General features: G+C 42.2%; 1 protein-coding gene across 1 annotated transcript in view; it reads left to right on the top strand.

Moving 5' to 3' along the window:
* The first annotated feature begins 11305 nt into the window (after positions 1-11305).
* Positions 11306-22883, top strand: part of SMCO4 (single-pass membrane protein with coiled-coil domains 4) — a 28947-nt gene continuing 17369 nt past the window's right edge. The window contains exon 1 of the mRNA XM_082337610.1: positions 11306-11441. The gene's annotated coding sequence lies outside the window, so the exon portion shown is untranslated. The remainder of the gene's footprint in view (positions 11442-22883) is intronic.

Genomic DNA, 22883 nt, shown 5'->3' with positions numbered 1-22883 from the left:
CCAGCAACAGTTTGTCCCTTCCCATCTGCAGCAACAGTCTAATGTAAGCCTCTTGCCCTGAGATCAGCAGCAGGAACTTACAGTATGATTTACATGGAAAAAAAGCCTCTTCAAAGATTAAAACTCCTTTAGATGTTTGACATTGGCCCCCCCCACTGACAGCATCACACAGGATATAACTTTTAAGCCGTTTAAGCGAGACATGTTTTTGTTTTACAAAGACAGCACACAGCCTATTATTAATCTTTTGCATGAGAGACATGGCAGTTTCCCCACTGTTACGCCAGACAATATGGTTTGATTGCTTCTGCCTCCTGTCAAGTCTCCAACTGGAAATGTGTAATATGAAATGAAGTACAGCAAAACAGATAAGGATGTGCTGAGGTAGTTAAAACAATACTGGGGTAATTAAGGATTGGTATCTATACTAGAAACAAAATAAGCCCACTGTTTGGATCGTTTGATTAACACTGCAGGATTGTAAGGTTACCAACGACACATACTCTACAAAGCGGAAGGAGAAAAATCATCTTAAAATAGGAAAGTTTGACACTAAATGGTGCATAGTGGGAATATTTAATTTATTTAAAGGTTTTCAGGAAAGATTCTCCTGCAAGCAGAAACAGGAATAGAAAATGGTTCTTGCAGCAGCTATAGCAGCAAGTTATATAGTGAGAGGCCACTCTGATCTTTTTGCTAACATGTACCGCATCGTTAGTATGCACTTAGACCTGTGGCAAATGTAGCAATAACGAAGGAGACTGAATGCCAGTGGCAGAAAAAACTGGCAGCAACTGACTACATAAAACATGAGGAATTCCTCCTGTACGTGCCACGTTTTTTTAAAAAAGCCAAGAGCTCCTTTCCCTGCACCAAAAAATGATGAAGTACTGCCTAGAAGAGCAGTGCTGAACCATGGGTTGCTCTTATTAATGCTATATCGTGCAACTTCGAAAAACAACCTGCTTTGCTCCAGAAGGCACCAGAATCCAAGCAATGGAGTGGAGCTTACTGCTAGGTGTCTGATCCATAACTCCTGTTCTTCTGCAACTCTTTTAGAGATTACATTTGCCGATGGACCCTGTAACCTTACAAGGATCAGTCCCCTCCTGTATCCAGTTGCACTTCTTTGACTATCAAAGAGAGTCATTAATTCCTGAGTCTTTAATTCTACATTTACAAAATAACCTCTCTTCTTTGGAGAAGATTTACAGTCTGTGCACAACAGTTAAGTTACACCCATAGCTGTGCAGTGTATGCAGTGTATGTGGGAAAAGGGGAAAGGGTGGAAGCACAGATTCCCATTGGCTTCCAATGGGATATATGACCAATAAAGAAAACAAACCCTCCTTCAAAAAGATCAAGGAAAAATGAATGAAACAATTCCCTCCAAAAGATATATTGCCTCTCTTTCTTCTCCCTCCTGCTAATCAGTCTTGTACGCAGTCATCATCTCTCTTTTTGATGAGGGAGATATTCATGCAGTGTAGCCTCACTCAAACTGAGAATATTCTTACTTTATTTCCCAGAGTGAATGTATCAATTGAACCAACTCGTCAACTGGAAATAGCTGTGCATGAGCCAACCCCAGCTTTCTGTGTTGTCAACGGAATGATGCACATAGCTGACAAGCTCGACGAAACAGGCCATTTCACAGTTGTGAGCTGCAGAGTGATTGAGCTGATGTGGATTTCCAGCAGTATGCTTTCCTAAAGAACTACTGCTTCACATTCCCCTCGTGACACAGCAAGCGTTAGGGATGCTCTACCCTCATTCCTTCTGCGTGAATAAAAAAATACTGCAACGATTATTTCTAAATAACGATTAACACCAGAGGAAAGCATATTAATATCAGCAGTGGTCTTGTGACTAGTGTACTGCTAGGAGGCTGCTTAGATTAGGTTCAAGGCTAAGCTCTGCTGGGCCTGCTGGATGCTCCTGATAAGTGTTTTACCTAACAGCTTGCTGATAAGGATCTGAGTTTGAATGCAGCGCAGGACACAAGTGCCCCACTTGCTTCTTTTGCCTTAAAGGTCTGAGCTTGTTTTCCTATGAAAGTGCCATAATGTCCAAGTTATAGAGCACTCTGAACGTCTCTCTTGGCCACCTTTGCTGAAGCTGTTCCACTCTGCATAGAATTATTAATACTCACAGGGACCTGAGAGAGTATGGCTTGTGACCTGGTGATTAAGGTAGGCATCTGGAGAGGGGATGGGGTTTCTCATCTGTTCTCCAGGGACTATATGAGGTTTAATTTACTAAAAGTATGCGATTGAAAATTTAAGATGAATGCTAGGCAGGCAACGCACCATGACACAGACTTAAATTTGGTCATAACACTACCCAGAGACGAACTGCTGTGGTAAAGGAGCATCTTTACCACTCACTTCTCCGATGTGGATAACAATTGGATTCTGGTGCCTTCTGAAGTGACTTCAAACCATGATCAATGCAACACTCCAGGGTAATTCACATTTCTGTAGCACCAGATGCAACTGCACAGGTGTAGCGCAGTGGAGTAACTTCCTCTAACTACAACTAAAGAAGAATCAGGCAGCTACGTGCTCCTTGGATGCACAGAGGTTGTTCAGTCATTTTAATCAGCTCCCGTTACACTGCTGGGCAACAAAGCCAGGATATGGCAAGCTTCAGTAGGTCTCGAAGACGAAGATAAACCTATTTCCAGTTGTTGGGATTTTTTTTTAATGATCTTGACACATAATACTTAGCAAAAATGATTGATTCAATCTTCAGAAAATAGTAGAAGATTCCCATTGATTTCAGAGGGTGACAGCAATTACTCACTCAAAAACATCAGTCTTCACCTTTGAGAATCAGTGGTAAACTAGACCAGTCACACTTTTTAATCTAAACAATTTTCTTTGGAAAGTGCCACTTCTACAGAAGTGGGGGTTTTATGTGAAAGCATCAATTTCAAAACAGTTTCTATTAGGAAATAGTGAAAATCTTCCTCTTTCAGTATTCTCTAAACGAGAAACGTTGATTTTTAAATTCAATACTGTTTGCCATTTAGTGACAAAGCTCATATAAAAGAAGTTTAAATTGAAACAAAATATTTGGAACAGATTAAGGTAAAACACGGGTACTCATCTAAAATGAATTTCTTTTTATTTAACAATTTAACAGAGACAATTCTCATCCCACTCCTCTCCCTGCCGCTCAAAAAAAAAAAAGGAGAAGCAGCTTTGGTCCCACTTGGAATAATGAAAACTTCTGTCCCGTTGGGAATAAGAAGAGCCTATTTCAAGATTTTCACAGACTGAAAAAAATATTTCCCAGCCAACTCTACCAAACAGACTACTGTGTCTCAGAGCTGTAAATACAGTTTGCAGATCTTGCATCTGTTTTTTGTTTACAATGATGGTAAGATATCTGTATAGGTAAGTCAGGTTTTCCATGACAACAGTGCGTACTTCTACATTTCTAGCTAGTGGTGGTTCTTGAAAACACAAGAATAAGAGAACACAGAAAAAGAACCTTACAGAAAAAGAAGCAAGAATCTAAAGAGGCAGAATTAGGTAACGCATAGAGTAGCTGAGCTTGTTCAAGTAGGTAATTGTATTAGTATTGACTCAGTGTAACCATCTCTCTTTCATAAACGAATGCTTTGCATGACTGGTTTTCTGTGAGTATAAATGCATTGGATTTTTTCTTGTTATTGAATTTTGTAGGAAAAAAAAACAACTACACAGATGGAGGTGAAGAGAGCTAATCCCTAATATTTTATATGAGAGGAAGTATGAAACCTACATAGCAGTGAATCCAAATGTAACTACAGATAATTCGAACTGCTGGGGTGCATAATCATGCTCATCTCCACTGAAAAAAACCAAAACCAGAACTCCAAATCTGAAGCCATCAGGAACATACTATTTCAAATAACCCCACCCCTGACTGTAAGCTTCCACATGGGTCCAGTTTCAGAACAGAACTTCATGCCCACCTCACCTTTGTGAGATTCCTCCTGTAGTCCCTGTTCATGCTGAGTAGCACCTACTCATGAAAGTTATTAGACTGAAGAAGGGGGTAAGAGGATCTCCCCCCTTCACTTCTCACAACACTGCAAAAAAAGTGCTATATATATCTTTGCATTATAAATATAAAACCTTGGGGGAAAAAAAAAAGAAAGCTTATGAACGTGGCCTCTGGGATCCATAGGACCGAACCGATAAGAACGTCCACAGACAGAATATTAGATATTATATCCACGGATACAATGTGGAGAAAGACTTTGGAACTGAGCCCAGAAAGAACTGCTGATACAAGACAGAGTTCCTTATGCTTCTCCTAAAATCTCAAAGTCTGATATTAATAAATAAGAAAGGTTTTTAGGCTGGAGTTAAACTTGCATAGTTTTATGAGGGACAAGTCTTTACTGCCTAGTTCAACTTGCATGACAATGAACCCTCAGACTCTGCCCAAGTTTTTGAGAAATGTGGTGGTTGGGAAGGTCTTTCCAGTCAAGTCACAAACTTCTTTTCAGTAGGAGGTAAACATGAATCAAACATTCTCTTTTTATCATGTTATGTATAAAAATGTCTTATGGTGACATCATTAGTGATATCACTGGAAGCTGCCAATCTACAGCCAGAATCTACTCCACTCCTCCACCCAACTGTAAGCATCCCCTGACCCTTCCCTTCTGACATAAACATATGTGTCCACCTTACGTCCCCCTTACAGTCCAAGCCTGACTGATCTCTCTTCCTAGGCTCAAAGCTGGCTTGTGAACAAGGCATCCCAGCCAGCCAGCCGGAAATCTTCACCCTCTCCAGCCACCAGTCCATGCAATCCAGCATCTCACTTTTGATGGTTTTGGTGGAGGAAAAGATAAATAGAAGTACATGTGTCCAGTTCTGCCCAGGCAAGTGAGGGGGCAAGGAAGAAAAAACTTCCTAATCACTTCAGGAACTCATCTTAAGTCCTGAGAGATGAGATTCAATTACAGACACTGGCGTAATACAGAACTGCAAGTACTACGAGCAAAACAAGGACTATGGGCACAATTCTGCTCACTGTGCCGTGACCCATGAAGAAAGTAAACACTGCACAGATTCATAGTTCCTGAGACCAAAAGGAACTGCAATGTCTCCAGGACATAACCTCAGCACACAGGCTATAAATTTCTTCTAGATGATTAATGAATATTTTGTAAAAAACGATATTAACTCCTACTTTCAAAAAAACTAAGTTATAATCTACTGCTTCCTTGTTAAGGCACCCTACTGTTTAATTATTCTCACAGATTGCATTTTATTTCAAGGTTGAATCTATTCCACTCTGACTTAAAGCTTTTGGATTTTGCAATGTCATCAGATGTGAAGGCCCATCACAAAGAATTATAGTGACATCTATGTCAAAAAAGCACAGGACCCATCTCTGCTAAACATGCTAAACACAAAGATGGATAATACTGCTATGTGATCTTCTCACATTACCTGGGGATACCTACACTCCCTTTAATTATATTATTTTACTTCCCCAGTCACTGTAAGGTGATCATCGGGGAAGCAGAAGGAAGCAGAAGGCTCCATTATGTGCCAGAAAGAATAAAGGACATGCTGTAAACAGTATCTATGCGCCAAATTCTACTGGATCTTTCAACAGATCATTGAGCAGTCAACAGCTCTGGTCTGGAATCAGGCTGATTGTTTAGAGAAAAAGTCCTCAACCGAATCAGTCGTTTGGATTTCTGGCTGCTATGATTTAGGAAAAATATGAAAGAGCTCACAGCATTAAGTATGTTTATATACATAAAGGAGCGATTGATCTGCTGAAAGTCATGGAACTGCACATTAACTTTTAAAACTAAAAGCTTTTTACACTTATGTTTCTCCAAAACATTTTGTCCTCTAACACTGAAGATAACATCAACAGCAACAGAAGAAGTTGATGGCTGGTGTGAGAATCCTAAAGGAAGTGACAGTAGGTGTTTGCCAGTTAAGTATATTTTTATGTTCAGAAGAAAAAATAGAAAATGTCAAACTATACCTAAAAGTAACTACAAATGTGTAAGCTAATAGAATTAATTTGCACTTGATTCTTTAAAAGTCTCAGCTCTTCTTGTACATAGCCAACTTCCTTCAATTCCTAAAAGATCAATAGGAGTTGAAAGCATTTGGTAACTTGCAGAAACTTGCTCAGCACTACGCCATGGTGTTTATAGTGCAGATTTTGAAAGTCTGGCTGGTATGACAGGTTCTTCAGAGAGAAAGACATCTTGAAGCAAAGAAAATCTTTTCTCGAGCGTACGTCTTCAGGGATTCATCATAAGTCACAAAACTGTTAATATATTTATGATGATTGAATGTGAAAATGTTATACATAGACATCAACTTTCAAAACGGTTGTGATTTAGAGAGCTGCAGGTGTTGCTTTTGTAAATTTCATATAGCTCAGTGCCAAAAGAGGAGAGAGTGTGAAAAATTATAAGCAGATCTACTAAAGCATTTATATCAATAGTCCGTACTGAAGAAAGCTTTGTCAACCTCTGTGACTTATCCTTCCACTTCTGTAACGCATGGTACAGACGTAACTGTCTAATCTGACTTTTAGTCACAATATTTAGCTACCTGAACAATAAAGTATAGTGTAACACTATACATTTCTCCTCTTTCAGTCTTTCTCAGCTTTGGAACTGTAAGCCTTTGAAAGCAGCTGACATACTCAATCATTATCAAGTAAATTTTTTTATCTGTCATTTGATCACTTGTGACAGCAAATGAAATGTAAAAAGACTAAACGTGCACTACATATAATCATTATTGTAGTGTATTCAACATGCAAAATGTAAATTATCTGTCAGAAGTTTCTGAATAATATTTTTATGCTTTTCAGATAAGATCAGATGAAGCTCTGGTGACATCACATTGCTATAGTAACTTTCAGAATATTACACATCCTGTCCTGCTGAAAAAGGAATTTTGAAGTCCAAGAGTCCTGCTGTAAACTGGAGTTCTAGGGAAAAAGGATAGCGTCTCAGTGTGTTTCTGTCTTAGCTTCAAATGTTCATAGATCAGAATTTCTCCTTGTGTAAATCAATATAATTTCACTGACTTCAATGGAGCTATTAATAGCAGCAGATGAATCCAGTCTTTTGGTTTCTATCACAATTCACATTTTCTTCTAAAGGTTATTTTAGGCTCTACACTGAGCAAACCGTTGTGATTGTGAAACTGTTATCCAGAGTTCAGAAGAAAAGAGTTCTGCAGGATGGTGACAGCGCAAACCACTTCTTTTACCTTGTCAATATGGACCAGCGTTCTGTTTGAAGAACTTATCCCATGGTTTGTAAAGTCAGAACAAAGCACTGTGATAATTTACTCCGACTGTTTGTATATAGAGATCGTCACAATTTCTGGGCTCAATTCTTGTGTGAACTACAGCAACTTTTTTAGGAAAGCATCCTGTCTCAATTTAGACATTACTGGTATTGACACTTTTCAAGTCATACCGTATGTATATCACTCTCCTTATTTATTTGCTTGCATGTTTTTTATCTCAGTCTTAGTGTGAGTATGTTGAGCTTTAACTTTAATCTGGGAGCCTGAAGAGTCTGTTCCTGAAATCTTGTTCCCCATATAGGTACTTCGAGTTCACAGCAGATTCGCTTCTTAAAGCATCTCTTCGATACACTTGTTCTACCACAGTTAGATTGAGCTCCAAAGATCTCCTCTCCAGAAGAGAAAGAGTACTATAGTCTCTGGGACAGTTCAGTGAGTGACATCTATCATGAAGTCATCTCTGAGAATACAAATTAAGAGCCAGGTGGATTTCTCATTTTTCAGAGACTACCAAACTACTTTCCGACAGTAATAACTAATGATCACTTGTGTTCTGAGGTAGCTGCTGAGCTAGAAATTAAGGCATTCGTTACCCACCACCTCAGGTACCACTGTTACCAGGACAAAAAATTTTGGGGCCTTATCTTTCAGTACTGAAATTACTCAAAGTTTGTCTTTGACTTCACTGGCAACAGAGAAGTCTCTCATAAGACGGAATTCATCTCACCCCACTTTAAATGTCTAAATCTGATCTACTTCTTACTTACTTTTTTATAGTCAGTAGAAGATAAATAGGCACTTCCACGGCACATCCCTCCCATCCAAAACTTGACAGGGGAATATCACCTCGCTTGAGTGTTTCAGGTAACTGTACAGGAGATTTCCATGTTAAATCTCTATTTAACATGAGAGAAAGAAGACTGTCAGGATGCGATTCAGGGAAGGTCCCACAGGAGTATGGTATGAACAGAGGATACGGAAAACAAGAGCCCAGAATAAATCTGAAGAAAGCGTGGGACGAAAAAGAAATCAAAGAAGGGCGAAGGAGTTCTTGAAAGGTAAAGACATCAGCAAAACCCAGAGGTGGAGCTGCACAGAGGGGGGAAGGATTTGCTGTAACAGTGCTGTGGCTCCAGCACCCTTTGGAGAAAAAGAAGTCCAGAACTGTCGGAGTCTGTGAAAATCACAAATCCAAAGAGACTCGACAAGCAACATTTGTTTCTTATTATCAGGAGATATTTTGCCAGTTGGGAAAGATATCATCTGGAAGGTTTTGCCACTGTAAGTTCTCAGGGAAGGAAAAAATCCTCCAGGCAAAGGCCCTTGTAGACTATACATATATGCACCCATACAATTACATTTTGTATTTGAACTTGTAACTACTACCACAGTTATTGCAGTTCAATTACTGTTCGTGTGTGATTTTTTCTCTCCAAACACATACATATGTAAAAACATACATATTTATTAAAAGACTAAGCTGCTACTGTCACAGAAGTGGGATACAACAAAAGGAAAAAATACTGAATCCGGTAATAGCATTTCCCACCTTTTTACAGTACTACATATAAAATCTATAAATTCTGAGCAGGTTTAAGAGGAGATTACTGCACGTTGATAGTTCAACCTGCAAAGACTTTTTTTCTAGATTAAAAATAAAATAATAAAAAAATTATAATATAATCCTGGCAGCAGATTTTTACATCTACATCCAAAGGACGTGCAGGTTTATTAAAGAACAGTGCAATGTCTTAAAATGTGAACCGAACCTTTTACTGAGCTGTACTGCAGACTCCACTGCTGCAATCAATACTCCAAACAGCCCTATTTTTCTTGGACAAAAAAACCATATATATATCTGACATTTGAGGAAGCCAGGTGAATAAATCAATAGCTAAACAAAAATGTACTTAATCATATCTATTCTGGACAGATGCAGAGTGGAAAATCCGATATGGTCCACGTGTTGCCTTCTGCTTAAAGCTTAGAAATGAATCTGTGTTTCCTAAATGACAATGTCCTGTTACTAGAGCATTGCTGAAGCTAGAGTGATTACAGCAGCAATTAACTGTATGCCAGCCAGCATTAGACAGATCTACTGCTCAAACTTAAGTTCAAGTATAGTCTGTTGTTAGAGTACTTTAACACAAATACATAACTTAATAACTAACAAATTATGTACTTTATAAGTGTAACAGCTTTACTGGAAAATGTAGGAAAGCCTCACACATTCACTTGAACCTTAAATCTACCGGGCTGCATTTTCTTACCTGGAGTCAGGCCAAGGAAGAATTTAATACATACACATACTTTATCTTTCCTTAATGGTTTTAAGCGGTGACCATTATTGGACATTTCTCATGGTGTTGCAGGTGATCATTAAACATACATAACAGCGCTACTAAATGATTATAGATAACTCTAATGCCAAAAAATTCTGTGTTCAAAGGTACATTTGTGCACAGAACGGCTGCTATGCTCAAAGGTGCTCCTTTACTTGACATTACTTCATAAAGCCCTTTGAGATAACCACAGTGTGAGAGATGTTTTAGAAAAACACAATTTCATTTCTTCTCTGCTTTACCCCTAAGCGGTTCAGCATTATTTGAACATCAGCAACAGCACTTCTTTACAACTTCAAAGTCAGATTCTAATCTCAAATTGGCAGCGCACCTCAAGATTAAAAATCTGCCCGCCACTGGAAGAAATAGATGTTTTCAGCAGAAAGAAGAGCAATAGGAGGTAACAATGTGACAGTCTAATATCACTTAATTAGAAGGCATATTAAGGTTACACTAAGGTGCCTGACATGAACGCTCTTACAGGAAACACTTTAAGAAAGGCATGAGGAAAAGGACGACACCATTGAGCTTGGGAAGAGTTTAGTAGCTGTTATTAACCTGGAAGAAGGGTGAGATTCCTCCCAACTGACCTTTTCAGCAAAAACCTCAGTCTCAGGCGCTCTGCAACCACGAAGCCCAGGTAACGTCTTGTAGTTTCAAAAAGTGCAATCCTGAAAAGAAGAAAATGCAAATAGATGTCTGAGGTCTTTTGTTTTCTACCGGTTACAGCTCCTGTCTGTTTAGGAACACGGCGAGAGGTCTCCTCCTCGGTAAGAAAGAAGAGTACCTCTGTGGTGGAGCCAGCCTAAACCGTGGAAACTGGGAAGCAGCTACAGATGTTTTGGGGCCCTGCCGGTATGCAGGTAACAGCGGTTTGGGCTGGGTGCGACAGGGCTCCTCAGCAACTGCAGTCCCCCCGCTGCCCCCAGTCACCCCTGTTCCTGGAGGATGTGGGGGCTGCTCTCCATTTTTATTTTAGGCCCATTATTGCAGAGTTTGAGCAACTTAACAAGCACTTCCATCCTGCTGATACGCCAGAAAGCAACTGTGGTTGTGATTTCACCTATTTCGGCATTCTCCTTTTTAATTCACCAATAAATCCAACATCACAGGGCTCGGAGTAACGCCTTCCGTGCAGCGCCGTGTGGGATTTTGCACTGCCAACGACTTCCACGCTCGCCTCTCCCAGCCCCTGCCGCGCTCCTGTCCCCCGCAGCCAGCGGGACGACACCGCAGGGGTCCCGGGCGGGAGGGGGTCGGGCGTAACTCACCCAACTTCGCAGGCACCCGGGGCTTCCCTTCAGGCGGGCGCTGCTCGCCCCGCTGCGGGCCGCCGGCTCCCTCCCGCCGCGGCGGGCGCTGAGGGGCGGCGGCGCCGGCGCCTCCCCGCGCCGCGTCCCTCAGCTTCCCGCCCTCGCGGCCGGGCTCCCCTCAGCGCCCCGCGCCGCCGCAGGAGCGGGGCGGCCGCGTCCCCTCGGCGGCGGCAGCGCAGCCGCGGCTGAGGGGAACCGGGGCGAGGCTCGGGGGCAGCGGGTCCCTCGGCGTGCGGCAGAGGGCGCCCCGCATTCCGCCAGAGCGGGGCCGGGAGGAGCCTCCGGCGCGGCGCGGCGCGGCTCGGCTCGGCGCGGCCGGGGAGGGAGCTGCCACGTCCTCTGCGCCGAGCGGCGAGCGAAGCCAGCCCGCGCCTCAGCCCCACGTGTGGCGGAGCGGGGAAGTTGCCGGCGGCCAGCTCGGACTCTGCCCCTCTCCCGCCGCTGCCCGTCCCTCCCCGTCCCTCGGCTGAGCGCAACTCCAAGTAAGGGAGCGCGGCGGCCCGCTCCCGCCCGCTGTCCCGGGGGAGGCCGGCGGGGCGGTGGGTGCGGGCGGCAGCGGCGTGCTGGAGGCGCTGGGAAGGGGGCGGCGGGGAGCGCTGAGGGGGCGCGGGTCGAGCCGGCGCTACGCCGGGGGAGCGGCGGGGCAGCGGGCTCGGCTCCCGGGCGGGCCAACTTCCTGCGGACTTCGGCTCCGAGCGCTCCTTCCCGGGGCAGCGGGAGCGGCCCGGGGTCCGGCGGCCGGGGCGCCGCTGTTAAAACCGGAAAGTTTTAGAAGCCGGTGCGCGGGCTGGGTGCCGCGGCGGAGAGGCGGGAGGCGAGCGTGGCTCGGCGGCGGGCGGGGGAGAGCCGCCGCCTGGCCGTGTGTGAGCGAGGGGGGGCCGCGGGCGGCGGGCGGCTCGGGGCGCCCTCCCGGCGGGGCGGCCCGGCTGGCGGCTGGCCCCGGGCCCTGACAGGAAACGGCCGCGGGCGGCGGTGCCGGCGCGGGGGCGGCCCGGGGGCGGCGGGGGCTCAGGTGTGCCGCCGGCTCCGCGGGGCGGCAGGCGGGCCGCGCCGCTGGGGTTCGGTTGCAGCCCCCGAGAAGCGCTGCGGAGAGATTAATGAGGAAGATAACTCTTAAAAAAGACCCGCAGAAGACTTTCGGGTTTTGTGTTTTTGCCTTCCCCCCCCTTAATTTCGGTTCCCCAGTCGCGAGTACAATCGGGCTGAGAAACGACCGAGACCTGTGTTTAAGCAGCCTGTTGAAAAAAAAAAATCTCAGGAAAGCATTAAGAGGTGACCCAGGGGAAAAAAAAATTCAAGATAACGCGTTCTGAATGTAAAAATGTGGATTTTGTCTCTTTTTTTTTTAAGCACCGTGCCTTCATTTGTGCGTGTTTTGTCCCTGCGATGTGCTGACGTGAGTTTGGTTCGTAGCTTTTTGGTTCTCCTTATTGTTGGTTACCTCAAAAAAAAAAAAAAAATTTCTGTTATGTTTCTGAACCGGTTATGGTTCAAACCTTCTTTTAAAGCACTAGAGAAAATAAATGTTCTCGTGTCACAGATTTCCATCCCGGGGTCCCGATCCTGCCTGAAATTTGTGTAAGCTTTTTTATCTGCCTGTGTGGTACCACCCGGGGCTGGGACCCCCTGGGGTTTCCATGTCTCTCTCACTTTTGAAAATATGATTGTCAGTTATTTTTAGCTTTGTTAAAAATTTCCGCCTTTAAATGAACCAGAAGCCTCGTAGGAATTCCCTGATGACCTGTTAAAAAAAAAGTGAAATGAGTTTCTCATTAGTACATTTTTAATAACTTTTTGCTCTCGCTGTCTCTCTTAACTGCCTCTTAGTGGCCCATTTATAACATACAGACCTCCTAGACTGAAGTTAAGAAGCAAGCTGATTTTAGACTGTTCTCAACCTTTGTAGGTAGAAATTTCACTGATCTTTGTCAGATAAATGAACTGCTCCTTGTCACAGCAATTTTAGTTGCTGCTTTCCCTCATGCTTAGTGGGAAACTGAGAAGGGACATCTACCAACAGGAATTTTAGGTGCAGCTGTCAAATACCCCTTATCGCATCAGAAACTCTAGGAACTACCCATTTCTTTAGTGCTTTTTTCCAGCGTGGACTTGCAGAGGTCTCTTATTCTGCTCCTCGAGAGGGTTTTGGTGGAGCTGTTGACCACAAATGCAGGGTGATACAGAAAAGCACGGACAGCACTGGCAGACGTACAGAGATAAAGACAAGCCATTTGCAGAGCCAGACATCTTCAGACACTGCCAAGGTGGACATCAGAAAGCCCTCCTTCTAGGGAGTCCTTAGCATCCTTAGCACCCTTTTGGGACGTGACTGGTGTTCACAGACCGATGGGACTGCTTTGTGTGAGACGTAAGATATTAGCAGTGACCGTAAGATATTTAACAGTGGCCACATGCCCACACCTGCTGTCTGTGGAACACCACCTGAGCTTTGGAGCTACCCCACGGCGTCAGACTTGTGTGGAAATTGCCCCGTGTGAGGTGACAACCCTCGGTCACACTCCCTAGCTGACCGCTGGTTTGTTGCTGCTGGTTTGGAGGTGTGTATAGTAACAGTGAGAGCGTGGGCTCTTTCCTCACTGGTTGCTGCTATATCTGTATGCTAGCAAAATAATCTCGATTTTTTTTTTTTTTTTAAACTAATTGTGTTTTTCCATGCATTAAATAGACAGTGAAATGCTTTTACATATAGATAAGATATATATGCTGATGAGGTGATATGAGCTGACTTATGGGATGGTAGATAGCCTATACACTAAATCTTTTGGCCCTGGCACTTAATGTGTAATGTAATGCAGTTTCCTTGTTCATTTTTGTTACAAATTTTCCTCCTCCATCGTCTTTCTCCCTTGCCTGTTACTTTGAAGCCCAACAAGGCTTGTCCCGATGGTGTGAGCACTACCAAGAAGCAGTGGTGTAGAGGAGCTGAAAGATTTTCTCCGTGAAGAGTCACGGGAGACCTGCCCTGGTTCAGCAGGTAGCACCGCTGTCATGAGGACTGCCCTCAGAGAGAAATGCATTGATCTTCTACAGTGGTATCAGGGTTTGAGAGAACTGAACACTAATTCTCTCTGCTGAATTGGGCTGGGTTTTGCATTTACTGTTACAGCTGTGCCCCAGCTGCTCCTAAAGCCATCTGAGCCCTTTGAGAATGGATCTGGCATCTCTTGATTCAACTCCTTTGGTCCGGGTGCTCCAGAATAAAATTATCTCTGTCTCCGTATTAGTCTCTCTGTCATGCACTGCAAGAAGCATCTATGGGTAGATGTCCATGATGTCCAACAGCAATTTGTGTTGCATGCCAGTCTGGATTTCTCTGTGTTTTGACTGATTATGGAAATTCTGTCATGCTTGGATAAATGTCCTCCAAAGAGATCTTGGCTGTTGTCTTCTCTGGAGATCCCTTAAAGTGGATTGCTCTACAGGCCACCAGAGCAATGGCAAGGCGGCTCTGTAAGACCACAAGTTCTGTAACCAGGTGGCATTTTTTCACAAGGTAAGAGATCCTGAGGGGTCTCCATGATTGTGCTGTTCTGTGTTGCTACCTTTTTGTTTTGTTGTTTTGGTTTTTTTTAATTATTGCAGTATAAGCTTTCCAGTAAGTGCTCAATAAAGCTGAGAAGTTACCTTCCTTTCTGCCCATTATGGGAAAGAGTTATGTTGACAGATGTGGGCTCTGTGAGGATTTGCTGAGCTTTTAATCCTGTTTGTGGCTAATAGGCCATGCTAATGTGGAAGGGCATCTCTTTCAGTATATAAAGGTCTTAACTGCTTGCTACCTTAGGGAAATGTGCTGTTAAAATGCTGTAATTGTCTTAGCAGTAGTGTCAGGTCATGAGGTTGTCGATGTAAAACTCTGCACCGGTGCAGCCCTTCTCCCCACACTTTTTTTTTTTTTTTGAGAGAGATTTTTACTTGTAAAGACAAACCCTAAAATAATTGCTGTAGCAATAGAGGAAGCAGGCTTTGTATGTTGAGTGTGGCAAACAGCCAGAGATCAGACATTTGTGAGCCCTTTAGGCACACGTGTATCTTGAGGGGATGAGAATGTGTGATAATATTCTCTTTGTTGTCTTTTGCCCTACCACTAGTTTAGTTTCAGGTTTGTTTTTTTTTTTTGTCTTCTTCATCCTGCTTCGTTTGATTTCTTGTACACCATTTTTAGTTGCAAAGAAGTTAGCCACTTCTTTCTCTCTTTAAAATGTGAGCTCTGTGCTTTTAGATGTCAGCGTGACTAGAAGTTTCTGGCCATTTTTGTCATTAGAAGTCTTGTAGAATTTCTCGAAATGTAGGGCGTGCCCCAGTTGAATTATTATGTATTAAAGTACTGAAAGTATAAGCATAATTTTAAGTATATTAGCAACTTGGCAGAGACTTCTCTGTCTAGTCCATCAGTATGCTGGTCAAAACTTAATCTAAATAAATGGTGTGCAGTGGTAGGACTTTCCCCTGCAGTTTCATGTGAGTGTAGGAAACACCACTTTCCACCTCAGATAATTAAGGTATACTATTTAAGCAGCTACTTTATTAAACAGGGGGCTACATTCTCGGGATCAAAGGAGTTACGTTGTATAGTTTGCTGGTGAGATTCTCTGGGGCTGAAAAGCTTCTGAGCAAAGTAGCTGCTTGCCTTCGTGTTTGCTAATATGCAATATTAAAGACGTATGCAAGATAGGGACCTTGGTTCCATGTTAACCAAGCGTTTGGTGGAGGATGTTGATAAAACCAGAAACTGGTACTGGGTTTGTAGATGGATGACAGAGGGTAAATGATTTGCAGTATGCGAGACACTTGATTTTTAGGTTTCTCTTGAGCAGAGGTTGCTAACAGTGCCAAAACACTTGTATTTTCCCTTTTATATCAAGTACTATCTGTAACAGCTGCAAGGGAAGGCTGCTTCTGTGACCATAATGTATTCTCCCTCTAATTGGTGTAGAAAAATTAGACACAATAGTAGGGAGACTCAGTGAAAGTGTCAATCTTGAGGAATTCTTTTTTTTCTTTAAACAGGTGGTAACAATAATGCTGGGCTCTTCTCAGTCCTTTGCAGGTGCCTGTGGACTTCCTGAGGTGAAGGGACTTAGGAAAGGAGCCTGACTGCATGCAGAGTGGGTGGGTTCTGGCCCACTCAGGTGGGTATTGACTTTCTGCATTATCGCAGAAGGTCAGAGGAGACAAGTGTACAAGGTTTTGTGAAATGGCCAGATGTGCGGTAGCAGGAATGCTGAAACTCATTATCAGACTTACCAATGCCTGCAAACCAGGCTAGAACGTGAACTTGTGACTGGTGCCTTAAGCCTTAGTGCCAGCTAGCCTCTTATCTGCTCCCTTTCGTGATTTTTGTTTTATCTTGTTTGGATTGCACATGTTTTCCATTAGACTTTTTCTAATGATCCTTTTCTTTGCCCTATAGTTATCTGTATTTTTCTTTCCTTTTTACCCCCAGCTGTTCTTTGTCAGTTTGTCTGATTTTTTTTTTTAATTGCATCGTTAGATTTTTCTCCTTCTGTGCGCCCCCCCCCCCCCCCAAGTTGTTTACATTTCTTCTTCCTTTATTCATCTTCTTATATTTTTCCTCTTTTAACTTTTATCCTTAGAGGAACCAGTTTTACTCTTGGAGACCAGCCCTTCCTTATTGATTGCCAGCTGCTTTTATTGAAACTAATTTGCATTCTCTCCTCTTATTGTGCTAGACAGAGGACTAGTGATTTTGAGTAAAGCTCTTTCCCCAAAGGCTTTGCTCAGAAATTGTCTCTGTATTTCACAAAAAGAGTAGAAAATAAAGAGCAGCATCATGGCAAAAGCTGCTTCTGCCTAAACCAATGTGTTTGTGTCTTTGTCACATGAAGAGCAGAAATGCGGCCTGCCCTGCTGCAGGCACAAATGACTTCTCCAGGCTGAAATGAGCTCGTGGGTTGGGGGGGAGTGCAGAACGATGTGGCCTTATATTTACTTATATGGGCAGCCCTTAGACTCTGGCAGTAACCAACCCAATCCATTTTGATTGGGACTCTGTATTGCCTTGGTACTTCTGTTTACAAGCACTTGTGTAACTGTGAGGGGTTTTTTTAATATATATTTGGCCATAGGCAGCTCTAAAAAAAATTATTAGGAGTAAAGATATGCTATGGTTAAAGAGTTGAAGAGCCGTTGATGGTAAACTTGGAAAAAAATTAAATCAGAGCAGGTGGCTGGGGGGGCTTTAATGCTTGAAGTACTATCTGCCTTCAGATAGGCTCTTTGATAAGGGTCTTTAATGAGGCTCCTTGAGCCTTCTTAATTGCTAAATATAAAAACCTTGTGTTCAGGCTATGTTGATTTTGGGCTTTTTATCATGCGAGAGGTATGGATAATCATGACTTGGATGTACCAAACCTTAGCGTGCATATCTGTCTCCTTCTCAGGCTGCTTTCTGTTTATAAACTGGTCTCACTGCTTTTTCACCCAATGTCAGTTTGTTTTCATTTGACACCTTGGCTTTGTTTGTATATTTGGAAAGGAGTTCTCTGACCATGGTACAGTGCTTAGTATCAGGTCTGGGGAGGAGGTGTGCTATATAAATCTGTTATTAAAACTCCCTGAAGTGCTTTGCCTCTAAAATGTTTGTTCCTAGCATGGCTGCTTACTGGTAGCTAGATGTCAATAGCATCTTACACTTTATATAGCATCGTTGCGTCATGAAAGATCTTGTGCTTGACTTTGACACCTAACTAGAAGGATAACAAAAATAAGGAATTGTTCAGGTGAAGCTGCAGGATACAGCTTTTAGTTATAAAAGTGCACCCTCAAACACAGCTTAGGTACATGGCTGTCATGATACAAATAAGAGTCAGAGCCTTTTATTAGGCCTTACTGGTGCCAGTATAAAATATGGCTCTGAGCCTGCAGCCGTGCCGTAAAAAGGCTCAGGGAATTCACCTGTAGTTGTTTTTGCAAACTTAGGGCTGCTTAGAAACCAGTACACTTGCTTTGCTGTAAGTGTACATCATCAACCCACCGTGCCCACCATCACGGTGCAGCCTGCTTTGGATGGGAGAGCGTACAGTTAAATTCTAGCAATAGTTTAGGACAGAAACTGAAGGATAAGCATCTGTCTTAAGTGGCTTGAGGGGTTTAGGTGGCGATGCTGCACAACATCAGAAAAACTCAAGTTTACTGAATTGATAACTGTTTAAGGGAGTGGATTGCAGTTATACTGTTATGATCTATGAGGTATGTTTGAAGGTTTGGAGACTTGGAGTTCCTTGTGGTGAAGGACTTCAGCATGGAGGGAAGGGGTGCGTGTCAACTTCTTGCCCAAATGTTTGGGTTTGATACCGTTGTTCAGAAGTCTTGATGCTTGTTCTGACTGCCGAATGGAGATTATTTCAGTCTGCAGAGCAAGCCTTAGCCAGTTTCCCTCCATTGTTTAAGTCTTTCCCACAGTGGTAAGAGAAATATTTAACAGGATAGGAAACCGTGTCTGTGAAAGTAAGATTTGCTCTGAAATATGATTGCCTGAACTGTTTCTTTTACATTTCTAAAAGTTGAAGCTGACTTACTTCTTTCTGTTGATTATTTATTTAACATGTTAACTCATTGTACAGTAATCGCCAACAAACACGCTTTTGCCCTTTTTTTTTTTTTTAAATGACGTTACAAATGGGGGAAGAGAAATGGAAATATTTGTATACAGTCATTTTATTGTTTTTTTCCATGTCTTCCAGCTATAGCACTGCTTTCCCCAGTGGGAGAAAGTGAGACCTTTCTGTTCTGCGTCCAAACAGAACAAAATGCAGAAGCCAATAGTAGAAGTAGGAGTGAAAATCCATTTGACTTTTCAAATCCTTGCCTCTGTTAATAACAAGATGGGTTATTACTATTGAACATGATGATTTTTTTAAAAAAGAAAGTTATTAAATTTAGTGTGTGCTTAAGGGGGAGCAAGGAGAGTTCCAAACACCCAAAGAAACCTATAGGAATAAATCTTTGGAGCAAATTCAGTAGCAACCAGAAATATTCAAGTTGGTCTGTATGTCTTAACGTTGATCTCCTCCTGGACTAATCATGCCCCTCCTAACACAGATAGGATGTAGCTATGCAATGCCTTGCAGACTGACCTATGCTTCTCTGCCCACACTCTCAAATAATTAGACAGGAGTTGGATCTTCTCTGTAAGCCTTCTAGCTTTGTTATTTCAGTGCTGTGCTCAATTTAAAATGCAGTGCTGAGAGACTGGCCTTTTTTAGCTTAGGCACAGCACCAGTCTAACCAATCACTGCAGCTTTTGAACTGGAGCTGGTTTGCATCTGATCTTCTCTGAACAGAAGTGAGAAAGATTGGGTCTGCCTGTGGTGTACTGCCCCGTCATGCCCCATGACTGGTGCTGGTAAATCAAAGCTGTTGACAGCTGGCTTAGCTGTTTTTTCATGTTCCCTTCCTCAGTCTCTGTGCATGCTCCTGAGGTGCCCAGGTGCCAGTGGGAGGTTAGTCTCGACTGTCCTTTGTGACTTTGCAAAACTTCTGTGGGGTTTTTTGGGGGGCTGGTTTTTTTGGGTTTCGTTGCTTGGTTTTTGGTTTTGTTTTGGGTTTTTTTTGGTTGGTTTGCTTTGGGGTTTTTGGGGGGTTTTCAGAGGAAGGTACCTATGCACTTGGTGCTTAATTTTTTAGTATCTGCATGTGTTTTCTTGGCAAAGATTGGTTTTCCAGTGCCTCTTGTGACAGTGGAAAGAACCCACTGGCCCCTAAAGCTTTTCTACTTAATGCGCTTCCTTGACCTTTTCAACCCCTTCATGCTTTTCCAAGGATATAATCCTGGATATTTTACATATCCCATGTTGCTGGACTAAATCACAATTTGGGGGTTTTGAGAGGTATGAGCTTTCGTGATAACTGCGTATTTTTTCCCTGAATAACTTTACCTTTATGCTCTGTGCTGGGCACTCCTGAAGGAGAAATTCAGTGTGAAGAGAAGTCTTCTGACAGTTTTGGCCTTAGCAACCCTTCAAGGCACAGGAGAGGAAGAATTAAAGGAAAGAGCTGCAGTGTGCAGAGTCTGAAGAATTAACATCAGTATTTTCAGTCCCTTTTTCGCATAATGTAAGGAAAGAGGTGACTGGAGGAAGAAATCTTTCCTGTGGTACTAGCAGAGAAGCACAGACAGTATTTGAGAGCCAGATAAGGGCCCAGAAGCAGCAGAAACATATTACACTGCAGAAGCTTTCTGGGCTGTGATCAGTGTTCTAAAATACAGTTTAAGAAACAGTCAACAAAATATGTTTTCCAGGGGTTGAAAAGACTTCCAGGTAGTGATGCCTCTTCATCTGTAAGCTTTAAATGTATTTGATAATCCCCCTATAATGCAATTCAAAAGTATTTTTAAGCTTAACTTTTATTTTAATTAAAAAGAGGCATCATGGCAGGATCTTCCACGTTGCATGTTTGTTGAACAACATATACTATCTGGATAAATGACTGAAAACGTTGCTATATGGCGTTTATTTGCTGCTGTCTTCTGTGCCAAATTTCAGTTGTTGATGTTTTTTTTTTTCTTTTTTTGTGAAATGAGTGGGTATGAATTTTTGTCTGAATATTTTCATTCTGTGAATGTTTTTATTCATTGTGTGAAAACAATATGATGCTGTGTTACTAAAAATAAAGAAAATTTAGGTTGTAGGCATATATTGCAATGTCATCTGCTTTTTTTTTTTTTCCTGTAAGAATTACAGTAGATGCTGAAGGTTTGTTAAGCTTGGGGAGGGATATAGTTGCTTTTCAAAATAAATACTACTTATGAAAGTTTATTTGAAGTTATCTACAGGAGAGTGAATGTGCAAGGAGGGGGTATATAATGTTTTCTTTGGAACATACCTTTGCTAAATATATTTTTAAAGGTTGCTAATCTGTTTCCTGCCTAGGAAACCAAGGAAGTCAAAGAAAGAAGGAGATTATGGACATATCTGTTACTTCAGTGCTGTGGCGTTTCTATGACTTCCATCTCCTACGCAGTTACAAGCTCTGCAGGAAAGGGATATGTGACTTGTGTTGAAAACTTTCAGGTTTCCTGTTTCTCTGAGCAAGCTGGTTTCTGGCTGAGCCAGTTAACTTCTACTGCTAGGCCACCTCTCCGTATTTTTCATTGCCCTGGAAAATTGGTGGTCTCCACTGTTGCTGACCACCCTGGATAGTTAGTGATCTCTTCCCTCCAGACTCGCAATACCAGCAGCGTAGTGGCATGAGCTATGTGCAAGTCCCTTTGAATTCTGCTGTCAGTTGTATTTCTTGTGAATAAAGTGTTGCTGTTACAGAATTCCAGGGAGCCCTGAATATAAACGTATCAATTATGTGTCAACACAACAGCATCTGTCGTTGAAATTGGGTATCATTTATTTGGCATCAGCATAGCAAAGATTTGGCTGACAGCCAGAGTAAAATATTCCAGCAGAAACTGCTGCAACCGGAGCCATCTCTGAAGTAATTCTCTGAAATTTAGGTGCTCTAACATCATCTTTTAATAAATTCTTAAGACATTAGGGACCTTAAGCAAAAAGCCTTTCAGGGTCCTCGTTCTTGTCTACTTTTATTTCTTTTTCATGTCCAATTTTTTTTTTTTTGTTCCTGCTCTCTGAAGAGATGCATACAAGGTTCTGTGATGTATATATCCTCTGATTTAATACCCTTTTTTGGCTTTCCATTTCATATTCCAACACTTGTTTACATAAAAATTCCAAATGGATGCAATCAGTGATGGCTTCTTTGGGGAAACTTTGTTTAACTGTGAAAGAGGCAAGGCTTTCAAAACAAGAGAGTAAGAAATTATATCCCTTTTCTTATAAAAGATATGTAATTGTTTGTTTGGGTTTTTCTATTTTTCTTTTTTTTTCTGATTAACTTAGTCTCTCTAATCTTCCTTGCTTTTCCTTAGACCGTATCTAAGTAAGTTTCATGTTCGCAGAGATGTGAGTGAGTCAAAACAATAATTTCAGAAAGTTAGGAAAGCCCCAAGTTCTGTAAGACGCCCGATTTGTCAGGGGCACAATTGCTGTGGTTCAGTAAATATTTTAGAGTACCTGTGGGAAATTGGAAACTCAGAGCACTTTGCTTTTATGGATGATCCTTATCATACTTAAGGAGGTAAAGGAGTAACTCTTCTGTTTAATGGTATAGCTTGTAATAGTCAGCTGGTTGATTCTGATGTAAATAGCTTTTTAAAAATTAAGATGGGAAGATCAGAGTTGGAAAGAAGAAAATATGGCAGAAAGACTTGGGGTCATGTATCCAAACGCTTACCTCATCTTTTCACTGACTGGGCTCCAAACAGTCCCTGTCCCTTCATCAAATTAAAGTTTTTCACTTGTGTGCTAACGAAACTCCTTTCTAGGAAAGCGTTAAGAACAATAAGGAGATAAAAGTAGTTGGGAGAAAATATGCATTGAATTTTCAGTGCTGGAAGAAAAGCTTGTAGAATAAAGATGAGCTCAATTTTTTTTAAGGTTTTTGGGTTTGTTGTTTGGTTTTGTTTTGTTTTGTTTTTTTTTCTCCAAGGCTTGAAGTCCTGTGAAGTTCAGTTTCTCTCAGAGGGGAGAGAACAATGAAAGGGAGGGAGGTCTATCATATTCTCTGCATTTTAAATGGGTTGGTTTCTGTTTGGGTAGAAAAGAAATAGTAAATTTGGGTTAACTCTTAACTTCATACTCTCAAAAGAAGTCACAAATCTAGAGTTAAGTAATGAAACCTCTTTAGGAAAATCAATGCTACCTCTATCCAAGCTCAATTTATTCAAGAGGTCAGCTTTGTTGCTGCCCTGGCATAGCTTGAATTTAATGATTAACCTCTTTGTGACTGTTCATGTAACTTCTGGCTTTCCATCTGGTACTTTATATAAGCATAAGCCAAGATGATAACAGAAAGCTGTAGTAGAGTGGTAT

Source organism: Platalea leucorodia, assembly GCF_965183815.1.
Source record: "Platalea leucorodia genome assembly, chromosome: 2".
NCBI lineage: Eukaryota > Metazoa > Chordata > Aves > Pelecaniformes > Threskiornithidae > Platalea > Platalea leucorodia.
The sequence above is the reverse complement of the archived record's forward strand: the minus strand, read 5'-3'. Positions and strand labels throughout refer to the sequence as shown.